Below are 7,500 nucleotides of genomic sequence, written 5' to 3' on the forward strand. Positions count from 1 at the left end.
TCATGATACAAATACGGACAGGAAACTCCCTCTGTTGCATGTAACAGTGATGTGGCGCACAGGTATTCAGGCTGTTGTCTTGAGAGTTATTGTGCGGCTCGTTTGTCAGATAAAGTTGTAAAGTGCAGGTGCACGGCACTCTGGACGGATAATTGCAGGATGAGGAGGAGGAGGAGGAGGAGGTTTTCATATGCAAACACACACTCGCGCATTCACACACATGCGTAAGTGTATCCAGGTACATAACCTAGGCGTCCCGCTATTTTCCCACCTAGAACGAGTTTCTCACCTGCAACATAAAGATATCTTCCCCAACACCCACGCTGCGTCAAACATAATGTCTCCATGCTGTGAGACTTTCAACTCTTCTCATACTTGCATGTTCATACGGAACACAGAGATCGTTTTCGTCAGTCTGACAAATTTGACCGATGGACTGGACGGTCTGTCCAGCAAATGTGCAAACATCGCTGGGGCTGATTTAGCAATATTCAGACAGACTCTCTTCTCAGTCTCAAAGCACGAGATTGGAAACACGAACAGCTATAAAAGAGAAAAAGGGTCATATCAGATTATTTCTTATGGTCCTAGGACTGACTAGTTCTGCGCTGATAGACAAGAACAAGGTTGTCGCTTGTGTCTTCGTGGATCGCCATACGCCGATCAGCCATAAAATTAAAATCACTGACAGTTGAAGACTTTGGTATAACGCTGGCAGGTGTTCCTAATATTTTGTCCCCTCATTTATAAGAATTGGGTTGCAAAATATGAGGAACACTTCTCAGTACGACAGCACCGCAAATTACAGTCTCCAAAATGACCATTTAAATAAATCAGCGACTCTCTCAATCAGCTTAAAGAACAACTGAACATTGCAACCCCCATAAAGAGAAGATTTATAGCTTGGTATTTGTTGTGTTAATGCTTCACATGCCGGTGGTTTTAAATGTCGTGGCTGATCAGTTTACGTACCCATTAAGTCTGTATTAAAAGCGCAGGGTTTTTGTTTTAAACAAGCCAGCTGAAAGTCTTCCGAAGACAACATTTCCATGCAACACACGCACTTAACATTAGCTTAGCTGATCAAATCTGCCCCGTTATTTTGGCAAAACTCAGTTGACGGCTACAAACGAGAAGCCTGCTCTTTCCAATGTCAGTCTGAACTGAAAAAAAAAAAAAAAAAAACTATTTATTCTAAAAAAATATCATAAATATGTTTTATGTAATTCTGCTACCATTATCATTAGAAACTGCACTTGTGCCGCACAAGAATGGAAAGCTTAGCAGGCGCAGCGGCGAAAACAAATTGGAGCAGCGCTTACTTGGTTACGGTGATAAACTGGACCGAATCTAAAGTTAGTTTATTGTTCTGAGTTCACTTTGTGTTTTCATTGCAGCTGAAATTCAGGCTCTAATAACTGAAAGCAACAGTTACCTAAAACGATTTTTTTTTTTTTTTTTTTTTTCAGATGTGTTAAGGTATGAAAAATGCTTAAAGCACATTGCCAATATTTGAGGTTGCATACACAAATATACAAAAGGGTTGAATGCACCCTTTGAAATGAGGGGGGTGGGAGGGGTGGGGCAGAAAACAGGCTGTTCCTGAAGCAGCCAGAGGCAGACATTTTCTGGGAGGCCATGGGGAGGATTGCAAAACAGGAAACACAGGGCCTTGATAACTCTTACACACACGCATACAAGGGTATATGCAACTCACAAAGAAGTGTGTGGGCATGTTGTGTCGGGCAGTCGGAGATGGGTTCGAGTGTGTCACAGCACTAGGGCCCCATCTGATGCTCTTCTCCACACACCTCAGCAAGCACAGGATGTGTGTGTGTGTGTGTGTGTGTGTGTGTGTGTGTGTGTGTGTGTGTGTGTGTGTGTGTGTGTGTGTGTGTGTGTGTGTGTGTGCGCAAGTTGTGAAGGTGAAGATGCGCTGAGGGCTTGTTGTACGTGCCAAGACGATCACGAGGTGTGAATAATGGCACAGACAGAGCGAGCTGGCTGTCAGTCGCTCTGCAGGACTAACTGGTACCAAAGGAAGGAGGCCGAGGTGGAGACAACAAAGAGGCATGAAGGCAAAACACAATACAACAAAAGAAAAAGAACACTAACATGCGATGAACTCATTAAGATGGATGAGTTCCTTCTTCCCTTAAACTCTCCATGTATATATTTCTCTGACACACACACACACACACAGGCTCGACATGCTTGTCTTTTCCGTGACTCCTGGACAAGACCGAACCTGCACACCGACCTGAGATGAATTAGACACACACACACACACACACACACACACACACACGTGTGGAACCGGTCAGACGGCACTTTGTGTAGTGTAACACTTCATCAGACACTAGATAGGGTTGGTGTCACGAGGGAGTTATTGTTGCTTTTGTGACAAAAGGGTCCTACATCTTTGAACGGTTTCGTTATGTGGCTGCCACCTTAAAAATGAAATAGTCTAAACTTCTGTGTTTTGGATGCTTTTGTCAAACCAAATATCGATGGAAACATTCAATGTCGTGCCGAGACCAGCGCGAGCCTTCAGCGGCGGCCCTGTTTGAAAATGTTTCAGTCACGAAATGTTCATGTCATAACCTTATGAGTGACACACCTGAGTATAGCTTTAGTCACACGCTTGATGTAGACCACTATTTATTAAATAAATCTATTGCGATTGCACTTTGTTAAAATTTGCCTCCATCCAAATGGCAACTTTACCAAAATCAAGCATTTTTGTGATTTCTTTTGTTTGTTTGTTTTTCAAATTTTCAACATATCCTTCTCAGTTTTTTTTTTGAAGCATCAACTGAAGATGTGCATGAAAACGTGTGGCTGGGAAGGCACTTCTCTTTGAAACGTCAACTAGGAGCTTAAAGCTTTAAATCCATGTTGGGGTGTTAATAGTCGTTCTTGCAGCACAGACGTGGAAAATGTAGCATTGGGACACACTCACTGCTGAGGTAATGGCTTTATGTCATTCTGACATAGGAGTTTCCTGCCTAGTATGCAATTATGTTTGTTACTCGCGGTGGTGTTAAATGGAAAGGGATCGTATGTACGTCCTGAGTTGAGGTGGCGACGGTGGATCGGGAGGCGTTGTTGCAGGAAGCAGTACTTTCAGTGACATTTCTCTTCCTCCAATACTTGTGCAAAACACAAATGTTTAAGGTAGAGTGCAAAATGCAGTTGTTCAAATTGGATTGCTTTCTGCTCCCATAAAAATAACATAAAAAACACTCCAGTAAAAATAATAAGTCATTCAAAAGGTTACATATATGAATCCCTGTGTATAAAATGGACTATGAGGCAAGTATGATCTGCTACAGAGAAACACAATGCAAAGTTATTGTTTTGTCCCTTCCTCTGTACCTGCCTGTAATTCTGTGGTAGGGGCTGGATATATATGTGTGTGTGTGTGTGTGTGTGTGTGTGTGTGCGTGTGTGTGTGTGCGTGCGTGTGTGTGTGCGTGCATGTGTGTGAATTGGAGGGGGGTTCTCTGGAACAGGATGTAGCTGTGCAAACGCCTAAAAGCTTCTTTTGCTTGTGTTTGCACAGGAGATGAAGCAGCAAAAGAAAAGAAAAAAAAAAAAGAAGCAGATCCTTTACTGTAAGCCTCAGGTCTGCAGTGTGCCCCTGGCAGGGACTTTACCACAATCTGTCAGTCACCCTGTCAGTCCAAAGGCAGAGAGAGTACCAACACAAAAATCTCAGTTATCACAAAGTACACCTTCAGATACAAAATGTACAATACTTTAGAAATTTAAAGCTGAATGGTGAACTTGCCAAGCCACACACTCGTATGCAAATCTAGGCAAATAAGATGCAAAGAGTGAGTCAGCGGTATTATGGAAAATTCCCTTTTGGCTCAAAGACGTCCTTTCACTGCAGTGAGAAAGTAAATATTATGTGACTATTCGTACAGTTTAAACCATGATTATACAACAATGCAGACAGTAACTAAATATGTGTGTTAAAAGTACTGTCCTGAAGTAAAATTATTAAGGTTTGAGTTTTTCCATTTTATATTATTTTCTGCTGATATTCTGACATCTGTTCTAAAAGATTTTACATAAAAAACCCCACAGGCTTATAAAGTAAAATGCCAGGTGTTTGGCTTGTGTTCCTTTACAAAAAAAAAAAAAAAAAAAAAAAAGGCAGTCTTGTTTCCTTGCCACATTTCAGATGTCTATGAGTTTTTCATCAGTTCCATAAAAGTACAATTTTCTCATGAGATGTTTTCATCTCACTGTTCAAGGCAGAAAGAGGTCCAATATCAGCAGAAAGCAGGCGACTCTTTGAAGAGGCCCCATCCTATAGGCTGCACCCAACTACTGAACTGTATATAAAGTAATTAAAACGACCTCATCCAGCTACAACAATAATACATCAGTTATGGGGCCATGTTACCATTTTACTGATGATAAGCCGGTAGGATGTTAATTCTTAGACATTTTTAGAATTTGTCCAAGTTAATGATCTGACTATTTCTCCCCTCCCCCCCCCCCCCCCCCCCCCCCCCCCCACCTTCCCCCCTCTACAACAAGGCTTTGCGTCTTTCTCATAAAAATACATTTTGGGAATCTGATGCATTGTGCAAAGTCAGCAAAATTAAAGACAACGTTTTTGTTGTCCTTGTATTTCTTCAGTATGTTTCAGTTGTTCCCACCACAGGTGTGTGTGTGTGTGTGGGGAGGGGGGGGGGGTCAAAGGTCAGGATCAGTTGAGAACCCTGCTGTAAGGCATGTCAGTTGAGCAGGTGCATGTCAGCTGAGCAGGTGCCTGTCACCATCATCTTGAAGTCATATTTCACTCTATGTATCTAATTGATGTGGTATACATAGCATATACAGGGATTAGAGGTATAATAAACTACTCGGGGTCGTGACTTAGCTCACAATTATTCATCTGTATGTTCCTTAAAAGAGCAGGAAGAGGTGGTGAAGGACAGAAATCCCTTCAGATCCACTCGATAAATGGAGACAACAGGTTTGACAGCTATGAGTAAATCTTTCCGACAAAGACAACGATGGATGGATTGATGGATGGGTGGCTGGATAGAAGGAGGCGGTGGTGGGAGGAAGGAGGGAAGACCAGAACAGAAAGAAAAACAACAACAACAACAACAACAAAAAATGTCACATTACTAGCAATACCAGCTACATTAGTGGGTCACAAGACGAACCACACCTGGACATTTCGTACAAATACTTCTGCACGCGAGAGACCAAATGGTAAACAGCAACAAAGGTCCGTTCAACCACTCAAGTTGTCTTCCTGGCTTCCCAACAGCTTGATAATATTATGAATCAGGTGTCGCCACCTGAACGGAACTCAGTTATGAAAAGCTTGTGGTCCAGAGGTGGCCATCTGATGCCTATCTAGCGGTTTTTCTCATGAATCTTATACTTAATCCCTGAGGTTGTCTGCCTGGCAGTCAAAATCCTCACCCACCCCAACTGCAATACACTAAATTATTCCCCTCGTCTTCCCATGCAGCCCCACATGGTATCTATATATCCATCACCTTGCCGACTCCTTTTTTTTTTCCTTTTTTTTCCCCCCCTTCTACCTGGACCGAAAAACGCCCGGGGTTTTTCTCGTGGGAAAGTCTTGGAGAGGTATGTTGCTCCGTGAGCGAGGAGTGAGAGTGGAATCCCGTTTTTCCGGGTCTAGTCTCACGCCCCGTTCCGCGATCCCATCCCGTAACTCGGCGTCACGGTCGGCGTCGTGTCGGGACTCGCTGCGATGTTAGGAAATTCTCGCCCGTTCTCGCCCAGCCGGATCCAGGGGTTTTGGTGTTACACAGCACCTCTGAACTACTTCACTCTGACTTTTGTTTCTCGTCGGCCCCTCTCTTGCGTCACATTTTAATTTGAACCGTCCTTCATTTAATCGTGAAGCTCTTCATTTTTTTCTTTTCTTCATTTTCCTTTATATAGCAGAATTTCAGTCTTAACATTTCCATGCAAAGAACACATTCAAGCTCCCTGATTTCTTTTAACACACCCTTCATACTGCCTGAAAGCACAATGTGTTTATCACAAATCCATTAACATTGCATTTCTTTAACTGCGATTTTTAGCTGGTAATAAAAATCATTAGAATTAAAGAAGCATTAATAATGGAAAGAGCCACTATATCTGCTGCCAGACCTGACTCATCAAACAGAAACCAGTCAAGTAACTGGCCTTTCCTGATGTCACATGATTTCTAGTAAGTTGACTCATTTTCAAAGAGGGAAATAATGGTGTAAAGTATGTTCTTCAGCTCTGTTATGAATTTATATTTGGACTTTTTAGAATGTAAAATTGGAGGTAGAGGCTAAAGACAAAAATCAACACCACACTGCATTTAAAATAACAGCGGGTATAAAAATCACTCTGTATCAATTTGGGTAAATCTTACATTAGAACAGCTTATTTCACGCTTTTAAAACTAATTTGTGGTCACACACCTGTCTTGAGTTTTGAGTGTTGCAGTAACTCTGTTCACAGACTAGCAACTACATTGTCACAGGTTTCTACAGGAAAACAGCCCGTTGAGGTTTTCACACATCAATGTACGTGACAGTTGCATTACATTACTTTTTACACAATTATGTGTCATTTGTTAATCATTTGAGTGTGGAATCTCATTTTCATGTATTTTCGCTGCACTAAACTGCTTTATTCTTACAAATTGAAAACTTCTGATTTCAGGAAAGGTTGCAGATAAATAAAACAGGTTAATATCAACTTCCTCATTCAAACTTCCTCATCCCCATTTCCCAGAATGAGAAAATGAAACACGACAAGCTTGAAAACAAGAAAGATTCACACAGTGTGTGAAGAATCTCACACACACACACACACACACACACACACACACACACACACACACACACACACACACACACACACACACACACACACAATGTTGTTTTTGGTATACATATCTCTGTATTTGTATACTTGTGTGTTTTTCGACATCGCAAACTAAAAGCCCCACATGAATCCATATTTCAAGACTCTTTTGTTTCGCGCGAAAATCAGGCGACCGATCGGAGAGCGAAACACGCGTGATGGTGGACAAGCACGCTGACGGGTCATGTCTTCAAAGTGCTGCACAGAGTGCACAAGAAAGGAGGACGACATGCGAGGCTGAAATGGAGAGCCAGGAAGTCAAGAACGACAAAGCCAGAAAGTAAGAGGCTCGCGTCCACATGGCCGACACAAGAGCCGACGTCCGTCCTTCATCGAACAGAGACTGAAAACACCCGGAGACCAAAATATTCTCTGGAGTCTCTCGAGTCAGAATGAACGGACACAGAGCGTGGGCAAAAGACGGCAACGGCAAGCGAGTGAAAAAGGTGTGAATACATGTGCACTTTAGGACCAACGCGCACGATGATGCAAACTGCACCGCAGCAACGTAAAGACAATCAGTTTCCACTGTAACATGACACATTTTGAAAGGGCACTCACTATCCCGCGTACCGGGTTTCTTCAACA

This window comes from Embiotoca jacksoni, unplaced genomic scaffold, assembly GCF_022577435.1.
Source record: "Embiotoca jacksoni isolate LCO1_2020_lvr unplaced genomic scaffold, fEmbJac1.0.p SCAF_23, whole genome shotgun sequence".
Classification (NCBI taxonomy): Eukaryota; Metazoa; Chordata; class Actinopteri; family Embiotocidae; genus Embiotoca; species Embiotoca jacksoni.